Source organism: Ascaphus truei, chromosome 17, assembly GCF_040206685.1.
Source record: "Ascaphus truei isolate aAscTru1 chromosome 17, aAscTru1.hap1, whole genome shotgun sequence".
NCBI classification, from domain to species: Eukaryota; Metazoa; Chordata; class Amphibia; order Anura; family Ascaphidae; genus Ascaphus; species Ascaphus truei.
The window spans coordinates 38,689,135-38,711,294 of NC_134499.1; the positions used below are offsets into that span (position 1 = coordinate 38,689,135).

At 40.2% G+C, this 22,160-nt stretch overlaps 1 protein-coding gene and 1 long non-coding RNA gene across 5 annotated transcripts in view; one reads left to right on the forward strand and one right to left on the reverse strand.

Annotated features, from left to right (window-relative positions):
- CACNA2D3 (calcium voltage-gated channel auxiliary subunit alpha2delta 3) overlaps nt 1-22,160 on the reverse strand; it is a 597,478-nt gene that overhangs the window by 269,608 nt on the left and 305,710 nt on the right. The gene's annotated exons all lie outside the window — the stretch shown is intronic.
- Nucleotides 15,887-22,160, forward strand: part of LOC142468364 (uncharacterized) — a 144,252-nt gene continuing 137,978 nt past the window's right edge. For both annotated transcript variants that reach the window (XR_012788644.1, XR_012788645.1), the window contains exon 1: nt 15,887-15,974. This is a non-coding gene — a long non-coding RNA (uncharacterized LOC142468364). The remainder of the gene's footprint in view (nt 15,975-22,160) is intronic.

A 22,160-nucleotide genomic window follows, 5' to 3' on the forward strand; every position in this document is an offset into this window, starting at 1 on the left:
ACATTTTGCTATGGACAACAGAAGATCTGGTTTCTGTTGCAGTCAACATCTTAATGCCTTTAACTGGAGCTTATATATTTGCCAGTTTACGCTAATTGATTTGGGACACACGTTATGAATAGCAAATGCTTACAATTCCTATTTTGCACTATGAAACATAATATATTGACTAATAGTCCATCATGTGACCTCTGTGTTTCCAGGGCCCATTTTCATGCATGCCTGTCAAGAGGCATTTGGCTGACCACTGAATGCCGTACACTGCTTGTAATCTTTAGGCAAATAAGACTGTTAGACAAAAGCTTCCATGACCTGTGGGTTTAACTGATGTTCCAATGTAAAACGGAAAACATTCCGCTGAAAAGGATTTAGTATATTACCCATCGCAAGAATTGTGTCTGTACTGCTACTTATGTACATTTTGGCATTGAATGGAGGTATCAGCAAAGCTCAGAACTTGGTTCACCCTCTCAGTCAACACATACCTATTATAAGACTCCAAAGTCCTTCTTGGCAGACGTCCCACATACTGTACTGCGCTAAAGTGGAAGAAATGTTTCCAGTCATATATGCTGGATGTTTTTATTTAGTCAGTCTTTCAGTTTAGATATACAAATGATTCTCAAAAAATAACGTCAACAGTATAACATGTTATTATTCGTGTATGCAATTAATCAAGCTATACTAATTAGCGAACAGCCAAACCGTTTTGGAATATAATTCTTTGTAGAAATGAAACTATGAAGCCAAGTTACGTATAAGAATCCTACCTAATCAGTTTCATATTTGAACTGTGTTGGAAACAAAATGTTGGGTGCTATGTTTGAAGTATCTGGGAAGTTCCAGACAAGAAACGTTCTCCTTCTTGCAGCAACATCAAATGGAAGATGCTTGGTAAATCGTCTCCTACATTTGACACAGTTCTGTTAGCCAGGTTTGTTTATTCCATTCCATCACAGACCTTCCAGATGTTTCATGCAACACAAGAAAGTGATGGCTTCAGATGCAACCAATTAAATTATATGAGCCAAGTAACTGTTCCCAAACACTTTTCCTATTTGTCCACTTACCACATAAGATGGAACAATAAGAGTGAAATTAGGGAAAAACATCTAGATACATTGGCACCAAGTAGCGTGGGCAAAATCAGACGCAATACATACTGTAGCTTATATAATATCGTTGGACTTTTTTTTACACTATTTGTCTAGATACCTTCTGCAGTTTAATCTCATCAAATATTTACCAGCGGTTGGTGACAAAATCTAGAGGCGCTAAACTTAATTTTGAATTTGATTTGCAAATGAAATATGGGAAAGGAGTCAGCACTATATAATGTAGGCTCATATTGAAAATAAACCTTAATAAATGTATTCAACCTACGCCGTGTTAAAAACCGATGCATGGCCTTTAATGGCATGGTTCATGCCCTGCTCTTGTAAGTATTAAATGATGCTGCTCTAAAAACAGAACATTAGCACTGGGGCACCTCCTCTAATTGTGCTATAAAAACACTACATTGAGGGCAGTACCTTTTACCTCGTGAACACTTGGTCCTGTGAATTGTAGCCTTGTTGTAGATGGTGATACCTTTCAAAAGAGCAAAATTGAGACTTTTATAGATCAAATTATAGTGAACAAAGCTTTCGGAATCTCAGTCTCTTCTCTAAGTGTAACAAACCTGTCAATGCTACATACACCAAATCTAATCATGCTTAAACTCGCAAGCCAAGTAGGCAAGTTTGTGGGATGTTTTTGAAATACAGTATAGGATTGAAGCAAGGGGTCTCCAGAGCTGAACCCCATTCATTCCAACTCCGGTGACCCCCTGCTCCCAGAGATACTTAGCTCCATAGGGGCCGCCAGTCGCGGCTTGGCTAGCAAAGATCACGCAATGGTCGTTTTTCAAAGCTCGCGCGCCCTGCAGGCCACTAGGAAGCTATGACATCACCAGGGGGGCTTTAAACTTTGCAGAGATACAGGCACTCCCTTTGGAGGTAATTATCTTGAGAAGCAGGGTGTCTCCAGAGCTGAGGTTAATGGGGTTCAGCTCTGGAGACCCCCTGCTTCAATCCTATGTTAAAAAAATACTAAATTAAAAAAGCGCATGACTTGCTCCTTCAAAGTAAATATTTGATCTTTTTGTTCTTTCTTTTCAATGGTGCCGCTCAAAATAGGACAATGTGTTGTCGATCAAGTGTTTCTTTGACCCACTTCCAATGTCCTTCAACCAGAACAAAATAGGGCACTCTGCCTGCGGAAGGTCCTGTTCAACTGGAAGTGAACACATACAGAGTACAATGAAGGATGGGAAGGAAGCAAATAACTTCCATGTTTAATTCCCTTCCAGAATGATATAAAAATGTATCAATATACCCATGTCACTTCCACTGGCTCAGTTTGGTTCTAGAAGTAAGTTCACCTTTAAATACATTTGTCAGTAATTAAGCATCTACACAGGATTGATCATCTGCAGAATTATTCCAAATATCACATGCTCTTAAAACTGAGCCACTTCTGCTGAAGCAGGGACTGATTGAGCCAACTGCGCTGAAGCAGGGACTGGTAGAGCCACCTGTGCAGGGATATCCTAAAAACCTGACCTGATGGTGGCCCTTGAGGACTGGAGTTGGCCACTCCTGATATAAATGATATGTCCAGTAGCAGACAACCGTACAGGAACCCAATGTTTTCTTGTGCAGTTTTTCTTATCTCAAATTATATATATTTCGAAGATTGCAGCCATTACAAAAGCTGCGCTTTATAGCAAAATAAATTGTGCACTGGTGCATGGCTTCCCAATCTGGGCTGCGTACGCTTTTGTATCTCATTAAAAAAATGGAAAAAAAACCAACAACTGGAAATCACAGATTTGAAGCTACATTATGTGCCTGTATTGTTGAATGTTTTCCCATTTAAAAGAGGGTTACTGCCGATCTGAAATACAGTGCCCTGTGCTCGCTGCATATTTCCCGGTATACAGTATACACAGTCAGCATACCAATGCCATTATCAGGCTTGGAACATATGTTACCAATGCGGTTTGTGTCTTTTCCTATCTATACTTTCACGTAACATTAACCCCATCGCTACCGGAGGGCCCTGCAACACAGTGCTTTGCCATGCGTTGTTTGTCCACTAAGGCAGCATGAAGGGTTAAAGTTCCACGGTGACCTTAGTGGGAATCACAATGTTACGAATAACACCCTCCTTCTGCCTCTCTAAATTCTCCCCACTTACCAATTAGATTGTAAGCTCTTCGGGGCAACTCCAGTCCTCAAGGGCCACCAACAGGTCAGGTTTTAAGGCTATCCCTGCTTCAGCAGAATCTTCAGCTGAGTCACTGACTGAGCCACCTGTGCTGAAACAGGGATATATTTAAAGTCTGACCTGTTTGTGGCCCTTGAGGACTGGAGTTGCACACCTCTGTGCTACAATATGGTTTTTGGTAACATGAATGAAGTGATACATCTTGTTATGGTTCATTTTTTACATTCTGCAACAAAGAACCAGGCTTACAATGCATTCGTAGTAAGTTGGTTTTTTTCTAAATCGGCATTGATCAAAAGTCATTATAATTTGATGGATGTTCACTGACTGTAAAAGGAGCTGGTGGACCCCATCATCCTCCCCATGGACAGGTTTTCACACACTAAGACCATAATTACAATTGACACTCTTGACTGTTCCACCATGGGTAATCAAATAATACATTGTTACGGTGAGTTAAGTTTTGATCCCAACTCACAAGGAGTTCCTTATTTGTACATAGTTTAATGCCAAGATCAGGAATGATTCACCAAATTGTCAAATTGATGTATAAATTCTTCATTCATTTGAGCATCTGGCATATTTCATAGTTTAAAATAGGAAATCTCAAAATCGGTGGCGCGCACTCAAGAAGGAAAAATAACTACACAAGAGTCAAAATGAAGCAAAAAAAATAGTATATTTGCTCATGGTATAAATAACAACATAGAGTGGAAAAAGCTTAATAAGACTTCCACACTAGAAGTGATGAGTGGTGAATGGTGCTCACAGACACATCCATGCTCTGTTCTTTTTGAACTTTCTTTAAACTCAATAAATATCCAGAGTATTTACTGAAGGGTCCATAATAACTGCATCCATATAGAAACAATTCAGGGAAAATAAGGACCTAGTGGTGTCCACCTGACAGCCACATTACTTGGCCACTATATTGTATATCCCATATAATAAATGAACAGACACTGGTTATAAGCAAATATTGCAGGGCTATTGCCCATTACCTGCCAGTGATGATCTGGGACAAGCCAGTCACTCCAGGGCGTGCAGTCCTCATAAATAGCATCCAGAGGTGTAGTAGAGAGCAGGAGCACAGCCACGATCCAGGGAAAACATATTCCAGGGCAAGTCCAGATAGCATAAACATTATTTATTGCACAAACAGCTCACAATGGCAGTGTAGAAACGCACACCTACGCATTTCACCCAGAGAGACTTTATCAAGGTGTGTGCACACAGTACAATAGCAAGCGTTTAAAAAATTACTACATTTATTAACTGTAATTCTTCTTTCACTACTTATACTACTACTTCTTTCACACCTTGATAAAGTCTCTCTGGACGAAACGCGTAGGTGCGTTTCTACACTGCAATTGTGAGCTGTTTGTGCAATAAATCATTTTTATGCTATCTGGACTTGCCTGGAATATGTGTTTTCCCTGGATCGTGGCTGTGCTCCTGCTCTCTACTACACCTCAGACACCCACACTACAATGCACTGTGGGAACTCACTCAGAGACACAGAAAACGGAAATGAATCAGAGAATACTTATCTGTGAGTTCCACAGTGTAGAATATAGACAAATAAAAGATACATAAATAAAGCTGGTATACAGGAGCGGTGCATTCAAGGAAGCCAAACATGGGGGGGGGGGGAACTGGGAAATAGATTGGGTACGAATGTAGAATTATACATTGCCACATGTTTTACGTATACAAATAAGAAAAAAAAGGAAGGGGCAATGTATTATTGCTACTTTAAAAATCAGATTACAATTACAATTTGTATAGAGGTAAAGATTACTGGCAGGCTAACATGCATCTAAAGTACCACCAGAACGGCTTAAGTTTTTCCTGCAGTCTGCAGATAATGCAATATCTTGCACAGGGGCCCCGGAGTGGGCTGAGAACCACTGCAATATTGAATAGAACATAACTGAGCATCCACTGTTTTCACAGATAGACAACTTGATCTTTGTACAAAATGTTAATGGTGCATTTGCAAACGAGTTTCACATCAGCTGTCAGGTTACTGATGGTAATCAGAAGAGTAAGGTCACGTTTATTACTGTAAGAAATACAGAAACGACTGAGGACGGCTTTCCTCGGCAGAAAAAGTGCTCGGAAAATCCTACAAAAGTGGTTATTTTTAGAAAGACTTGTCCACACAGAGTTATCAAAGCCCCAAAATGCTGGCAGCGGAACTAATAACAGGTAATTACAAATGATAAAAGTCTTATAAATGGCCTTATTTTACACTGTCACTCATAGTCACTGCCTGCTATCTCTCACTCCGGGAACACACAATGACCTTTGTTACGCTTGGGAGGACAGCTTCCCTGTGCGGTTTGACTCTTACCGAGTGGCCAGATGGGGCAGTTTGACTTCATTATTTGTGCCTGTGAAGTGAAAATGCCAACAGAAAGATTCATTACTGTCAAGCCCATCATTGCTGAGCGCCTCTGATTTATTAGGGCATAAACTGCTGTATAGGCTGTAATGACACATAAATGTATTGTAAGGCCTGTGAACTCCTGAAGGAAATACGCTGCCATCGAGAGGATATGGATTCAATGTGAAATTAGCTTCTGTCGGTAAAGTCACTCGAAAGCAATTGAAAAACAGCAAGATTTTGAAACTGCTATGTTGCATTAAAAGAAGCACCTTGCTGATTTGTGACTTTGTGGGAATTTCAGCAGTTAAAAGGATCTGTACTAAACATCATTACCGCACCTGTAATGTAACCAGGAGGAATGTTATCAAGGTAACAGAACCATTCAACATGCAACAAATAATTATCATATTAACTACAGCTATATCTTTATGTTTGTAGTACCATACATTTTCAATCACATGAACTACAAATCAGATTCACTGCATTATGCTTTATATACTAAAAGGTGAGACTGTGAGCACATATGCATGTCGTTTCCCAGAATCCCTGGCTGCAGTTTAAGCATTCTATGCTAAGGGATAATGAGGAAGGGCAAGGTTGCAGACCTGTCTGAAAATGTGAATGTGCTCACAAGTGATATTTTTATTTGCTGTACTAAATAGGAAACATTGGTACCACAATTAACTAGTAAATAAGTTAAAGCACTGGGAGTGTACTGCTCTGCCCAAGGTCACATAGAGAATAAGAAGCCGGACAGAATGGAAGCTTAGGTGTTCAACAACTACGCTGTCAGGCCTGGTGGTATCAGAACCCACAACCTCTCCTATTCAAGACAGCAACTCTAGCCGTGAGCTGGATCAGCTCCTGGATAACTCCACTGCCACAATACCTGTGAACTCTACTGTTACTGTAAGGCTACGGCCTCAGTGTCGGCTGCTGCACGCGCGCCTGGCAGCGCGTGCAGCTGTGTTAACCGCAATCTCCGGTCTGTGGCTGAGCTGCAGGAGATTGCGATGGGGGGGGGTGGATTCCCATGATGTCGCTGACTGTTCGCCCCCATTGGCTGAACAGCCGGGGGCGTGGCCAGTGCTCCATTGCCAGCTCTGAAGACAATTTTCTTGTCTTCAGAAAATCTGGTCGTGCATCGCGGCGGCAAATTGCGCGCCAGGCAGCTAGTGGGGCCCGGCCCCACAGAGGGGCGGTTCTTGTTTCTGCAGCGCACGCCATAGCGTGCTGCAGCATGTACTCGGGACCTAGCCTGACTCCTCCACACACCTGCTGCGGATCAGCCTCATGGTCACACCCCCTGGCTGTCTCTATAAACTGACCACTTCTACTTCCTGGTTGCCAGATCCATGTGCCTTTGACATTGTATCCAGCTTGCTGCATGAGAATACCTTATTCGTGTAACCGGCTTCCTGCCTGACTACGCTTGTGAACTCTGCCCTGACCCCGACTTGTCGGATTACATTTTTCTGCCTGCCTTGACCTCAGTTTGCCTGACCTTGCCCTCTGCTCAAGTCCATTGTACTGGGTTTGCCGATCCTACCCTGCAACAACACTGACGCTCAGCCGGTCTCTACGGCCAAACTCTGGTATCAGTCCAGTCCCGCCTGCTCCAACCGTTGGATTCCACTCTCTGTCTTTGAGCCAAACATCATCGGTGCCTAACATACACCTCCACCACCACATACTGTAGAACTTCTCTTCTACCTTTTACTCCATGTAACTAGAAATATATAAACATAAAGTCAACACTGATAGTTTTGTATCGTAACGAAAACCAGCTAACATGTGCTCCCCAAGACACCGTGCAATGTCATTCTTTTTCCTGCTGCCTTTATTGTGTTTTTAGTGTCAGACATAATTTCGTCTCCTTGTACATTTAAAGCAAACATTTTCTCACAGTTTCTATAAGCTAGCCAAATTTACATTACTACGTGTCTAAAATTAGTATCCCCATGTATTTGAAATCCATCTGCTCTACCACAAAGCCTAACCTTGTCTATTCGGGACATTCTGATCTGTTCCGTAAAGGCAGAGAATGTAAAAATACTAGCAAATCCCTCATTGACAGTTCATGATGCTGACAGTACTGTTGGCACCTACTTAAATATTAATATTGAAACAAGAACTAGCATTTTTGTCGCAGACCATTAGTATGTTATCGTTCTGCAGAAAGTAGGAGAGTTAGATTTCATTTGGTGACTCAGGGCTAAATTCACAAAGCCTTGTTAACCCAGGGAAAATAAAGGGAAGTTACCTAAAACACCGGTGTTGTTTTCCATGAGTTAACACCAGGGAGATAATTCTAAGAACAATGACCACCCGTGACCCAATTGGTGCTGATTTACTGTTATTGGTATTTGAGGCTAATGTTATGTTATCTTCGATATAAAATGGAAAATTCCTGTGTGCTGCGCACCGCGCGCTATACCGTAATTGTGAAGCGCCCGGAGTCCCACTGGGAGAAAAGCGCTATGTGAAATAAAGTTATTTATTAAAATATAATGTGACTTTAATTCTATTCAGACCCTGAAAAAGGTTTGGTGATAAAAGTTCCCGGCATGAACATTTATCCTCTTTTTAATATATTCACCTATTAGTAGTCAGCTATTAATAGGCAACCTATGTCTAGCTGGATACTAAGGGCTATTATATTACTAACTCAAGACTACCTAACACCCCTCACCCTCCCGCATACCAAAGGGGCTAGTAAGGCATTGCAATGCCTTACTATCGCATATGGCAAACAAGGGGTTACCCCCACCTTCCTCTCACTGAGGGGCTTGACCACTTACTCCCCATCACCCACCGCAATCTACACCGATTTTCTTTCTTTTTTTGGGGTGGGGGGCATAGAAATGGACTGTGCTAGGTATATGTATGTATGTATATCTTTATTTATATAGCGCCATTAATGTGCATAGCGCTTCACAGCAGTCATACACGTGACAATCATATTAGGAGATTTTGAAAGTAGGGAGGACAGAAATTTTGGCAAGTGCTTATTCATTCTACTGAGAAAAATAATAAAGCGCGCCCTTTATGGAAATAAAGAAAGAGATGGATCAATACAAACAAATCAAAGTTTCAGTGTGTCTCATTTGTTGCCAGTTTCCTCATTTTGTTCTCGTTCAAATGTCCTAATCGAGCACAGATTGTTACCCAGAAAAGTTTACACAATCCCAGACATTTTGAGGGTTAAATATTAGGGAAGAAATTAGTGAGCATAGGTGCATACATTGATACTGTATATCACTTTAAAATATGAGCCTAGCAATTTTCACTTTGACTAGTGTGGTGTGAATGAACAACTTTTGGCATTCAATGTCTTTAATCGGTGTCTAAATGAAGAGACCTGTGAGGCTTGGGACTATCATTTCATCTGTGAAGGACACTTATGTTGACCTCTGAGAAGGTATCATAACATTCAATAAACGTACACTTCTCCAGGACCAATGTGGCTAATGTAAATTTGAGATACTTCATTAAAGACACACAATTCTCAATTTCCAGGGTGAAATCGCAGGCGTATTTTTTTAGTCCAGATTTAATTACAATGATACAGTATGTATTCTGTATCTGCAGTCAATGCTTTTCATAATGAAACCGAAACCACATCCCATTACAAAGCCAGAGAGAACGGCAAGGTAATCAGTGGTACCATGTGCAGTTCTTTTTAGTTCATTTCATATAATTTGTTGTGCCTTTTAAAATAAATGTTCTGCTTATGAAATTGTGGATCTTTACTTAGTCATGCATAGGGTGGGCAGATGCTGGGTAAGCTTTACTTATTTCTCTGCCCAATCTCGATTTTTGGCTTTGGTTTCAATTTAAAAAGCCATCAGTAGTCTGATAAAGAACATGTAACCTTAACGTACACAAAGGTACTCAACTCCTGCCCTCAAGACACCCCAACACGTCCGGTTTTAAGGATATCCCTGCTTCAGCACAAGTGGCTCAATCAGTGGCCCAGTCTTTGACTCCACCACCTGTGCTGAAGCAGGGATATCCTTAAACCCTGACCTGTTGTGGGGGTCTCGAAGACTGGAGTTGAACACCACTGATGTAGACAATGAACTGCATGGGGATTAAGGTTAATACAGCTCAACCCCGTTATAACGCGATCCGTTTCAACGCGAATCCGCTTATAACGCGATGGAAGCGTGGCTCCCAATATTCGTATTTATGAATACTTTACAACACGATTATTGGTATTTTAAATACTTTATTGTACAATGCATACAATTGTACATTATTTCTAACGCGATCCGCTTATATCGCGATGTAATTCTTTGGTCCCCAAGCATAGCGTTATAAGGGGGTTGAGCTGTATCTTCACACAAGGCATAGTGAGTAATATTCTGGTATACTAATGCATATACTATACAGTACTGCATGAAGCATGGCAACATTCGTTAGTCATATTTAACTTGTAAATGTGCTGTAAAATCTAGAACAATCTTTTAATAAAGATATTTACATTTCTTGCTTTAGTTATCACCACCAATTCCTTACATACAGTATCTGGATATCATCAATAGGAGACATACATTCACATTTTCCAGTATAACTGCAGCTAATGTGCATTTCCCACATTTCAGTCGTAATTAACAGCGTTTTGTATTGTGCTATAAAAGGGCTGATACATTTACACCAAGTGTCTCCCATGTTACGAATACTTATAGGCTGCTCGAATCATTACTATGGGGCAGAATATACCCCAATCTCCTTTTCCATATATAAATAACCCTAAATGAGACAGAAACGTACTCCATATTGGCTGTGGTTAACTCCATATTGTCTGCCATATTGGCTGTGGATAACTCCATATTGTCTGCCATATTGTCTGCGGATAACTCCATATTGTCTGCCATATTGGCTGCGGATAACTACATATTGTCTGCCATATTGGCTGCGGATAACTCCATATTGTCTGCCATATTGGCTGCGGATAACTACATATTGTCTGCCATATTGGCTGCGGATAACTCCATATTGTCTGCCATATTGGCTGCGGTTAACTCCATATTGTCTGCCATATTGGCTGCGGTTAACTCTGCTCCTTCCAACCCAAGAGCAAATCCCTACAGTGAATAGCGCTAAGTGTTCAGCCATGGTTGAAAAATGCTGATAGCAGCAGCTATTACTGGGAGAGGTCAGTATTGAGTGAAAGTGACAAATCCGGTGAGAATTTAACAGCATTGGTGTGAATCATTTGCTATATTGCCAAGGTTTCTGATTCAGAGTGCAACACAGCTGAATAGGGGTCACTTGGGAATAATAATCTTTATCTGCACTGCAACAAAAATAAATCAGTGAGTATAACTTTCAACAGAAATGTAAAAAGATTGTTTATAATAAAAAAAAGCATCATTTTCATAATCATTTATTATTTTATTGTCACAGCAGTGTTCCATAGTCTACTTGAGTTGAGTTTAATAATCTATTAAAACATCGTTATGATTCCACAGTGATCTATTTGCCAATTATGTCGTAATTTTCTTTTATTTATTCAAATTAAAAAATAAATATATATATATAGTAATGATAATGGATTTGAAGAGTGTATGATGAAATGCTTTTAATATGATAACAATGTGAAAATAAAAGGATACTTTAAAAGTGCTTAGATTTACTTTGTCTCTACAAAAATAACTATATTGTAAGCGCTATTTAAGAATCAAATCAATTGTATTGAATGCTTAAATATTAATGTCGATAAACTTACATTTTAAAGATGTTCCAATGCTTGAGTATAAAGTTTACTTGTGTGTAAAGGTAGATTGTTTTAAGCTGTGTTATGAACAAAGGATGTATTGGATCGCTATGGCTTTCTTAATGATTGTAAACTCTGTGCTATATAGGAAAGACAAAGGAACCTATTGACTAGAACAGGGGTGCGCAAACTGGGGGGAGCACCCCCCAGGGTGGGCGAGAGAGTTTCTGGGGGGAGGAGGGGCAGTGTGGCAGTTACAGAGGTCCCGTTTCTCCCCCAAAGCATTTCAATTAAATGCCGGGGGACCGCGTGAGGTCTCTGTAACTCACTTACCTTGGCTTCCAGCGACGCGTCGTCATAGTAACATGGCGTGAAATGACGCAGCGGGGTCACATGACGTAGCGTTGCCATGGTACTGGGGAGAGGAAGTCTTGCTACTTCTGCGTTTGCATTACTCTGATCTAGACCCTGAATTAGGTTTTTCACTCAAGTTCAGAAAAAGAGGGAAGGAGGGGGAATAATGCCGGGAAACAATGTTATGTTAGCTAGTTACATACCTAACTGTGGTGTTACTCCCATCCAGACCCTAAAAAAGCCCTATTTCAGGGTCTGGGTGTGAGTAATGGCATGTTTAGGTTTGACCATACTAATGTAATGTTAATACTCTGCATTAACCTGAAAAGGTAATGCCTCATTTGCATATAATTTGTGTGTCATTATCATAACGGTTATACTCTTTACGGGAAAAAATATGATTTCATGTTATTGTCCTTTGGTTAAAGTCATGTTAAGTGACTTAACTGAGCTTTGTGGATTTGGACCTAATATTGCTTAGGTACGTACCTTGCAACTGAAAAAAGAAGTGCAGACCGAGGGGTCTCATGGTGTAATATATTTGGAACCAAAGAGATGAGGGAGCGGAGGGCATCAAAAAAAAAAAAAAAACAGAAATAGACCATAAAATAGTATTGTCAGAGTAAATGAAGGTGTTAATAAAAGAAAAACCTCCAAACGTTACACTCAGTACCTAGTCAGTATCAGTAAGCATATCACAATCTGTGGCAAATGCCGCTGGGTGGTAAAATTATGTGGATTATGTCGAAAGAAGAGAACACCATAGTGCAAAGTTTATGCAACAAACTTTATAGAATAATAAACACAAGCCTCTCAAATGCGCACTGATAATAAGGCCATTCTTTAAGGCGTGTATCAGTTAAAATGGATTTTGTGGAGCGGCGATCTCACCGCTTCCGTGACACCAATGGAGTCAGCTGTTGGATGCCGGCTGATGTTACTTCCGGTAGCGGCCACCCGGAAACCTCAACAGGAGTTCCTTCCTTCATCGGATGCTTCTTCTCGCGGACTTGATGCGTTTCGCTTGGGCATAAGCTTCAAAGCAGCTTATTTCCGGCCTGTGAGATTGACCTTGCACCTCTGCCGCGTTCCTCGTCCATTGTCTGTGACCCCGACCTTTCGTCTCTCTGCCCCCTGCCTCGACCCCAGCCTGTGACCCTGACAATAATATTCTCGATTCAGGACTCTGGGCCTCATGCAGAGAGCATCGTTATTTCAAAACTCGCCATTTTTTGTTCAATTTCCCTCAGAAAACGGCATAAAATGGCGAGTTGCGAAAAACGCGCCATTTTTTTATTTCTATGTTTTAAACTCGCCTCGCGGCTGGCGAGAACCTCAATCGCGCCATTTTTAAAACTCTCCGAATGCAGAGAGGTGCGAACGGCAAGTAGCGGCTGTTCGCGCCAAAAAAAGGCGCGATTCTCGCATTTTTGCCGCGCCACGAAAATATGGCAAGATGGCGCTCGCCGCCTATAGTAAAGGGGAAAAAAAAGGCGCGAATTTGTTTTTACACGTTTCTGAAGCGCGCATCTCGCCAATTTAAACTCGCCACACGCATCCATGTTAAACATAGCAGAATTCGCACTTTTCTGCATATGGAGAATAAAACTCTCCAAAAAAGCTACTTTTTATGAAATTCGCCATTTTTAAAATTCTATGCTCTCTGCATGAGGCCCTCTATCTCTCGGTTCAGTTCGGTGATATATCCTACCTCAGCCTTCTCAGGTTCTCAGGATGCTTCCTGTTTATAGATAAGCATTGTTACTCTCAGTGGCTGCAATGTCTGGTATCCAACGCGTTTCGTGCAATGTGTTGGCACTTAATCAGGGTCGCAAGTGGAGATAGTGAGAGTGAAACAGAATGGAAGCGGCGGATGAGAGAATTTGCTAGAGCGGCAATTCAAGACACCGGTCACTGAGACGACCAAACCTCACATCGCTCAGACTCTGCAAGACTCCCCAAAGGCTACAGAGGGAATCCCTCAGAAGATACTGAACTTTTTTGTACAAACAAACTTGCCTATAATTTTTAAACAGAATATACCACTGTCTATTTTACATTTTAATATATACTCAGTGGTGTGATTGATTGATTGAATGAATATCAGTACACACAAATTAGGAGTATAACTATCCACTAATATATTTAGTAGATTTTAAATAACTGTATCTATTTCATATTTTTCCAATACTCTATTATTGTATTTGTTTGGTACATATCTTCTGGACTGAAGTGAAATCAGAAAAAAAATTATACTACGAAAGGATTTATTAGGGACCTGTAAATTGCACTTAAGACTTAGACTAGGGGTGTGCAAACTTTTCAGCCTGCTCTCCCCACCTGCTCGCACCTCCCCCCCCCTCTTAACCTTGACTCTGGCATCAAATGACTCCGCGGGGTCATGTGATGTCACGTTGACATGACGGCGCATCGCCCGAAGCCCGAAGTTTGCGCACCCCTGACTTATACAATTCAGTAGAAGACGTGTAGGCAATGCATTATTCATGTTCTAATTTCTGGTTGATATTGGACTTCCCAGGCACAGAGCACTATACAGTAGTAGCCTACAGATAATATAAATCTACATTTACAGCACAGGAGTAAAATGGATTGAAGTAAATATAAGTGTAACAATGTTCTTACCCTGCAGAGCGTTTAAATGTATAACGGGGGACATAGAGAAACGGTAGGAATACATCTCAGTGAATGGAATGAATGTGGGTTAATTTGCTGATACACTGTAGTAGTATAGTTTAGGCTAATGGTATTTCCACACTAATCTAATGCCTCCTTAACTCTTTTGTTGCCAAAAGGGTTTACACGTTGACTTTTTAGTTGAGTCCTTGGGAAGGAAGGGAAATCTACAGATTGCAGCATTTAGATGTTACAATGAAACAAACACACTGCATCCCCTGCCACTGTATCAAATGCAGTGTAAAGTAAAGTGAATACAAGAAGAAATATATAATTTCACTACCCGGAGCCGTTATTGATAGCTCGGAAGCAGAGGAGCTCAATGGAGCACTGCAAGCCTGCACAGTTGCTGCAGTCTTTGAACACCGCGTGTGAAGGGACCACGCAGCAGAGCAGCATGACATAAAGCAGAGCCGATAAAGCGAAACTGCAGAATAAAAATTAACAATGTCGTAATTTAGTCCTGGGGCAGATTTTTATTGTTGGAAGTGAAATATAAAATATGCGCTATGAATTGCCCCGTGGGAAAACAATTCAAAGTGTAAAGGTGACGGTGCAGAGCAATCTGCAAGGGGGCTCCGTGGTCATTCCGTCTCCCTACGACATTTAAATAAGAGCTGCGGAATCACACAATTATTTGTACAGTTGTAAAAACGTGATTGCCTGTTCTGGAATATGATTATGCAAAAAGATTAGAGGAGGATTTAGAGAATAGTTTTAAATGCGGTTTATGCTTCCCAGATGGAAAACAAACTCTCTATAGACACAACATCCTTTTACAGTAACTTTGCACTTTAAACACAGACTTTGAAATGCCCTTGAAGAGATGACATAGTTTATTTGATTTGTAGCCATTGCATGGATACCACGTTAATATTGTTTCCAGATTCCATGCAGTTAGGGCTTTCTTTTATTCCATCTATTGAAACGACCATGCCAATGTGATTATCAGAGGCTAACCTCAGGTAAGAAATTTCAAGTATTTTCTTCTCACTAACGTGAGTCCATCCAGATGTTAACATTTTAGTTGTAGGTAATTTATAACACGCCGCAGTCAGGTTCAGAAACACATTGTTCTGTAAATGCCCCCTACACCAAGCAGGACAAACTGCGTAGGTTCCCACCGGTAACACTGTTCTGAAGAATAAACTTTACTAGACAGGTGCAAAGTAATTGCCAAGAAATGTGAAACTGGCATACAGTACTTTGCAGACTTCTTAGGAGCACAGCCACTCGAAATATGTTTCCTTGTGTTATTGACAACCATAAGAGAGGTCATTGTTGCTCTTTTTTTCTTAATATAATATATATTGTACATGTACTACATGTTATTGTGGATTATGCACAGCAACAATGAAATATTGTTACATATGTGTCACTTCTGGCTGGTTCCAGATATTAATTGCACCATATTTCCATTTACTTTCAGTATCCTGGAAATGGAATTGCTCTGCTTCTCATTTGGGGGGACACGAAGGAAGGTTGGGGTTTCCAATGAGGGATTTACCCAAATTGAGGTTACCATGATGTGGCAACTGGCAGGTAAGCTGACCGTGCTTTGGCCAAAATATGCAATTTAAACCTCAATTTTACTAGCTATAATATTGCATGTACAGTACAATCCCACCGCACACACCAACGTTACAGACAGAATTTCTTTGAATAAAAATCCTCACTTTTTATTTATTCCACATATACAAATGTATATTCATGTGTATGTTCATTGCAAATGGATTGGTTTTTATATGTGAAACAAATACAAAAAATGAAGATTTTGATTGAAAGAAATTGAGTGTGTGGAGTTGATGTGCACAGGTCTGGCTCCTGATGAGCTTTACGCTGTCTGTAGAACTTTCTTGCTGGGATTGAGTGAGCCCGATGAGGAAGGACCTCTTGTTCTGGCTGGGTAGTAGTGTGGTGAAGATTTGTTGTACAGGCGGTCCTCGCTTTTCCGATGGAATGTGTCCCGCTAACCGCTGTCAGTTAACGGACCGTCGGATTGCGGATCCCATGTTAATCGGCGACAGTGACCTTCGGAAAAGCGGCTCCGGCGTTGGATAATGCGTCCTGCGGACTGCATTATGCGGCGTCGGATAATGCATCTGTCGGATACCGGGACATCGGTAAGCGAGGACCACCTGAATAATCTTTTGACCAGGCAAATATGTGGCCAACAATGTTTTCCTTGCAACCTTTTTAATGGCACTTAATATATATGCTGATTTAAAAATACACCAAACTAGTGACTGATTTACTTGTACAGTAGGTACAGCTCACCTATTTTAAGTGCAATTTGGACACTGTTCACATCGCAGTCGAAATAGCTTCTGGGATAGGAAGCAAGTGAAGCTCTCTCGTAAGTGCAAAATGCAGGCTCTATGGCAGGGGTGGCAAACTCTAGGGCCATCAACAGGTCAGGTTTTCCAGATATTCCTGCTTCAGTCGTTGACTGAGCCACTGATTGAACCACCTGTGCTGAAGCAGGGATATCCTGTTGGTGGCCCTATATGACGAGTTGGCCACCCCTCACTGTTCTAAGGGTAATTTAATTCATGTTGCATAAACACTGTAATTAGAACAAAGGCTATCCAGGAAGCTGGTATCAGAAGAGTATGTGATTGCTTCTATTGCTACAGTATGTGTTTTTTTTTTGTAATTACTCATGTTTTGACAATTGTTAATAAACCACCATCTAAAAAAAATGTGGATTTGCACTTTGTCCTGGAAAATGGACAGTTTTACGTATGGTAAAGACTGTCTCTTTTTCATCACTGCAATCATTACTTGAGCAGTGAATAACTTTGGTAAGTACAGGCTGTGTGGTACTTATACTGATTTATTGTTCGATTTATACAATAGTATGTACTGGCAAAGAAAGATAATCGGGTAAAGGCAATAACAACTCCCAATGACAGTTAATGGGGAAAAAAAAAACAATTACCATGCAAACTGATATTTTAATGAGCATGTGGGTTGGGACGGCCCCAAAAATATATATTACATTATACTGAGCTTCACCGAAATAAAAGCTTACAAACGAGGCTTGTAAATCTTGGTGTTGTGAAATGACAGCCGTAAATGACATTTATTTAAGCAGATCCTGAAATGGAAATAAAATAGCAGTCTGAGAAAGAAGATCTGTTTGACAACAGCATAAAAATCATTTGGGCGCTGAAACCAGCCTGTTTTCCATTGGAGACCACGTTTCAAGACGATAAACCGCCTGTTCACTTGATTTACTTTTGCATCGAATGCGAAAAAAAGAAGCTTGGTTTGCAAAAAAATAAAATAAAAATTCGCTTAAAAAATGTGAATGCGGTGCACTCCAAAACATAGATAAATCTCATGAATAAATGCATTATAAGCATTTTCACTCGGGTACAAATATCTCCGATGGTCCCCACATACAGTATGTAAAACAATAGAAAGAGAAGAAGAGTAAACTCTACTTCTGAAGCACATCATGGGTGCACAAACTTTTAAGTCGCGCCTCCCCCCTACCCTCGTACCTGCTCTTCAGCATCTACTGATCTCTGTGACATCGAGTTATCATGGCAGCGCGTCGGCATTTGCCATCGCGGCGTCATTTGATGCTGCATTGTCATGGCGACGTGTCCACGCTATCAGAAGATGAAGGAGGAAAAGCTGGAGAGAAGGTAAGAGGCAGTTATAGAGACCCCGCCCTCCCCCCCAAACCTCCCCGGGAATATATTGAAATGTTGTGGGGAAGAGCGCGGGGCCTTTGTAAGCGCGGGACTTGGTGCCCCTCTTAGAACATTTCACTACCCCCCAATTTGTGCACTCCCATATTTAGAGAATCCACAACGTTTCAGGAAGACCCTTTGAAAAAGGGTCTTCTCGAAACTTTAAGGATTTAGAAAGGGTCTTTGCAAAACATTAGGGTCTTCCCAAAAGATTGGGGATGTACAGTATTAATGGTCTTCCTAAAACGTTGATAATTTACAAAGGGTCTTCTCGAAACGTTGAGGAGTTACATAGGGTCTTCACAAACATTGTTCAGGTTTCTCTAAGGATGGTCAGTCTCTTTTACAAAATGTTTTTGCTTTATATGTTTATGTGTATTAATTTGATAGTTTAACTTTATGTTTGATCATTATAATTACCTGTACTATTGAAACAATCCATGTGAGGATTCTTACTTTGAGTTTACTCTCCTATTTATTTCTATTATTCTGCAAAATAAATATTTAACCTGTTAAATATAAATGAATACCATGGCTAAATATCTTTCCTTCTATTTCCAAAGCAGGTGCATTCATTGAAATATTTTGCAATTGTATCAATCATTGATATTACAATATATAGATCGTACATATTTAATATACATATTTCTTGTATTTTAAGTTCTTTATTTTGTAAAGCCATTCTGCAGATGGCAATGAGTGATACATTGTATATAGTTTTCACGTAGTGCCATGAACTCACGCACTTTTAATAGATCAAGTTGGAGTCAGATTTGGGAGATTCTCTATGAATAATTAAAAATATTGGGGGAAAAATCAAGTAAATAAGTTTAGTAATAGTAATAAGTAAAAAAGTAATAGTTTACAAATGCAAATAGATGACAATATTTACTTTGATACTCTTATTGTATGAAAATAGTCCAAATGTTGATCCAGTTTAAACTTTGAATGATTCACTATTAAGCAATATACAATGATTTTGCCCGTCATCTACTTACTTACAGGAGGTAGACATTACATTTTATTCAGAACCAATAATTCTACTTTAAATGACTCCTTGGCCATTTTTTGTATAAAAATGCCATCCTTTTGCCATTAGAAACAAAAGGTACAGTATCATGAACAATTCTTAACATATTAAGCGCACAAAAAGAAATATTAGTGGACGTATATGAACTAAATGCAGTTACCTACACCTAATTTAAGACTCAGACAACGGGCATTAACATTTTCTCACTGTTTGTGTTTTATCAAATGGGGTTTCCTGGTTTTAACCAAATGTATCTTTCTACTTTGTACTAAATATTAATTTGGTCCGTAAACAACATTTACACTATCAATAATTGTCTGAATTAGCAAGTAACAAGATCTACAGTACTTAGAAAAAAATGCAATGCAGCAATGTGGCATACATTACCTGTATTACCTATTGTAGTCCATCCATATGTCACCTGTAGTATTAATGCTACATAAAGCTTGAAATACGTTATAGACCAGAGGTGGCCAACTCCAGTCCTCAAGGGTCACCAACAGGTCAGGTTTTCAGGATTTCCCTGCTTCAGTCAAAGTGCCATCTGTGCTGAAGCAGGGATACCTGAAAATCAGTTGGTGGCCCTTGAGGACTGGAGTTGACCTATCCTGTTATAGACTAAAGAGATATATATGCCAAAGCGGTCAAAAATCCCCAATGGGGTTTCGGGTCTTTTCTGTACGAGAACGGACTGAACAGAAGCCTTAGGGTATATGGACTAAGGCCCTAAGAAGTAATACTTTTGATTGACCTAAATTCATTTTGATGTTATCATAAGGTACGGTATATAAAAGTCCAGATAATACAAATCAAATGGACACCTCGTAAACTGCCCCTCTGAATGACTGAATTACAGCATGCTGTATTTATTACAATGCTCTGCATTCACATCTAATTGAATTAACTGACATGCATTTGTCAGATGGATGAAAGACTGAGGAATAAACTAATGATCTCATGCCTGCCCTCAGTGAACACTGGAATAAATCAAAGAAACAACACTTGTGAAATCCGATGAACTATCCACTGCAAAAATGTAATCAACTCACACAGACATTGTATTGTTCTTTTACAGGGAGAAATGGTGAAACACTCAGTCACAATGCAATGTTTAGTTTAAAAAAACGATTGTTCATATCAGTAATATCTTAAAATACATGCAGATTTGATGTCAAATGTTGTCAATCTTTATAAATGTTTCTCGCACAGGTTCACCAATATGATTGACCGAATAATTGAACATTGTCTCTACTGGTGCACTCATTGTAAACGCCTTCATACCATTCCATGTTAAATGCCTTCTTTTAACAAGAGATGGGAGACAGGGGTCTCTGGAGCTGCAGCACCTTCATTTTAGCTTTGGGGACCCCCTGGTTCCCCAGATACATAGCGGTAATGGTAGCACCCTGTCATTTACAGACCAGAATATCGTAGGCCAACAGGAAGCCACGTGAGACAGGATAATTAAAAAGCCATTTTATTTCCCACCAGCACTTGCTGATCACATGAGTGCTTTTTGGTTTGATCACATGACCCAATTTGGGTTATGGCCGTTGGGGTGCATGTGACAGGGGAGGGGACGGGCACCCTCCTTTTAGTGTGGTACGCGATCTGAGACCCTAAAAATGAGCAAAGGGCAATGATGTATGGTGTTCATTATAAGGGCCCTGGGGCGGCACGTACACCGTACGCCATTAGAGACCCGAAGGGGAGAAATGAACCGTTATCCAACCAGCGCTGGTTTTGTTACTCTAATGTATGCACTTTTCATACAGCAATTGTTTATTTCATGCACAATGATACATATTGAATGTACTGTGCCTGTGATTAATGCACTGCAATTCTAAATCTGCTGCTTTACGGCTTGAAAGCAGACGTTAATGAATAATAGGAAATAAGTCGCCATGTCAATGTGGACAAAGTTACTTCTGGATAAATACAGTACTGGCAACCTATTATCAAGTTCATATCATTATGATATGATACCAGTTGCTTCATCCAGTGCCCAGAACATTGTGGGCCTCAGTTCTAAAGGAAATTAAGTCACAAATACATAGGAGTAGATGTCAGACAACAGGAAAAGGTCAAATCTCATGACTGTTTTGGCCAAACTGGCGTGCCATGGAAAGTACCGTGTAAATGAGTGTTATCCTGCAGAACATGAAAACCCCCGAACAGACTAAAACATGACCCTACTGTACAGGTCTGCAGAGCAATAGAGTGGAAAGGTGTCCCTACCAATGGTCTCACCCCCTATCCCATATAACTCAATCACTATCTCAAGGTAGAGAGCAGTGACATGCAACATGTCATTATGTATGAAGTATTGTGTTTTAATTAGTGGGTGAACCTTTATTTCTTTGAAACCCAATTTACAACTAGTTTTTCACTAATATTCAAAATAACTGTCTTCCTTTCCTAGTTTTTGACTCCGGGAACCACTCCCATAACCTGATAAAATCAGCTACATCTTTCAAATCTTGTACCAATTCTCTCTTACTGATCCTTTTTAACATTTAGAGCAGGCGTCTCAAACTTAGTCCTCAAGGGCCACCAACAGGCCAGCTTTTATGGATATCCCTGCTTCAGCACAGGTGGCTCAATCAGTGGCTCAATCGAAGACTGAGCCACCTGTGCTGAAGCAGGGATATCCATAAAAGCTTGAGGACTGAGTTTGAGACAACTGATTTAGAGGAAGGACTATCTGTTTGACTGGAACATGCAAAATCTACCATTTGACTTAATTGTAATATTTAAGTGAGAATGTCCTGCATCTTTAATACGTTATTACTGCATTGACATTGAGTTATTATCCTATTTAGTTTTGATAGGACACCTAGATAGTTAATCTATTAAGAAATAACATTCAAAGCTCTTGTATCTTACTAACACAACACACACAAATAACTATCTATACAAATGTAATTGCCTTTCAGTTTATCATGTATCTTGATTGGTTGTATATCAGAATGATAGTTTGACAAGTGATTCAAC